We start from the raw sequence: 1,917 nt of genomic DNA, 5'->3' as shown, positions 1-1,917 counted from the left end.
TTTTTTTTTTTTTTTAAATTCGAGCATGTTGGTTTTGATGAACTAGCTGAAACATCAATATTTTGGCGCCATGCAAGTGAAAACTAGCCAGGCGTGAGTTCCAAAGGGAAGAGTGCCAAAGGAGATCTCACAAAAATGTATCTTGGCTTTATAAGCATAAAACAAAAGTTTGTAAAAGAATAGTTATTTGCATTCAGGAAAATTAGAGGTATTATACAAAATGGAACTGGACTACGAATCGGTTTACATCATGACAAGAACATCTGTAAGTCATGGGTTTTCATGCAGAGCTATTCGAAAACAGATTGTTTTTCTGCCTGGAAGATGTTAAACATGGTCAGTATTTGTGACAGAGGAAAAAAAAAAAAAAAAAGAAAACATCACATGGTAGAAAATGGGGTTTGGGAAGCCCAGATGCAGGGCTGTATGTGGTGCTGTAGAGTTTGGGGGTGTTCAGATGCAATGATTCTTATGTGTTACCCCAGCACTCTGACAGTCTCTTTGGAACCTGAATGGGAGAGCAAGCATTAGCTTTTTTGCACAAAGCTTTGCACAGAACAGACCATCAGCAGGCACTAAAAAGGGCTTAAAGGCTTATATCCCACCAGCTCCAGAGCTCTTTAGGATGTCCTTTCCAGTTGCCTTTGCCTTTCCTAACAAGCTACAGTGTAACCAAGAGTGGCTGAGAAGGAGTTAAAAATTACAGAAAAATCCGAGAAAGGTATAAACAGTCTTTTCCTAGAGGATTTGCCTTTTAAACTGGAGCTGCTTTGATGCCAGGTATCCTTGGTGGCCAGTGACTGAACACTTCGTAGATGCAGAGAGCTGGGTTCATGTGCTCCCGAAGGGCATGGCCTGTAGCTTTCCATTCATTAAGGAGTCAAGCCTTGGGAACCAATCCCCTGCCTGCATTGCCCATTAGAGAGAGAAAGAGAGAGAGAGAGAGAGAGAGCGCAGAATATGGGCTAAGAGGATTTGAAGAATAAAACTTAGAAGATATTTGGACAGTTTGTTGCATTTAAGGGTCCTAACTTAAAAAACAAACACACAGAAAATAAAACCTCTTTGATGTATAAGTGAAGAGTCTCAGGACATAATGAAGATCAGTACCTAGAGAGGAACAGAAATTAAGATGCAATGAAATTCTGTGCAGTATTCTTAGTGTGAAACACACTTTCCAGCTCACTAGGCTTGTTTTTCTGTTGTTGTTGTTGGGGTTTTCTTGTTTTGTTGTTGTTGTTGTTGTTTTGTTTTGTTTTGTTTGTTTGTTTTTCTTTTGGTTCTTCCTGCATCCATCTCTGGGGTTCCTTGGGTTACTATTAGGAATGACATTTCAACATCACTTTTAACTTCAAGCACATTTCCATGGAAAAACAAGGGTTTGGATGCCAGAGAAATGTGAACGTGATCTCTACTGGATCATTTAACCCATGCTTGGAGGCAGCTGCTTATCTCTGGTCCTGTGTTTCCCTAGATGGATCAGTATGGCTCACTTCTGAGGACCTTTGAGCATGAGAGCCCAGCAGCCGGTCTATAGGAGCCACATAAGGTGTTTGAGCTATCAGGCACTTCACAAATCATTATGCTTCAGGCTTTTCATTTGCTACTTAACACAGATCCTTAACCTTCACAATCAAACTAAGACTAAAGGAAGAGAAATAGAGTGAAAACAGAAAAATGTGGGCCAATCAACCGCAAAACAAAGACGAGCAGAAATATTGATAAATAGCATCGCAATAAATAAATAAATAAATAAATAAATAAATAAATAAATAAATGAAGTGGTCACAGGTGGAAGACATTCTCCTCCAGTCTACCCTCACCACCGGTCTGTGATGGAGGCACAGACTGGGAAATCCCCAGTACAGGGAGTTCAGTGGTGGTGTTATACAATGACAGGACAAAGAAACTTCTGAT

This window comes from Mus caroli, chromosome 1, assembly GCF_900094665.2.
Source record: "Mus caroli chromosome 1, CAROLI_EIJ_v1.1, whole genome shotgun sequence".
Classification (NCBI taxonomy): domain Eukaryota; kingdom Metazoa; phylum Chordata; class Mammalia; order Rodentia; family Muridae; genus Mus; species Mus caroli.
Note: the sequence above shows the minus strand (reverse complement) of the source record.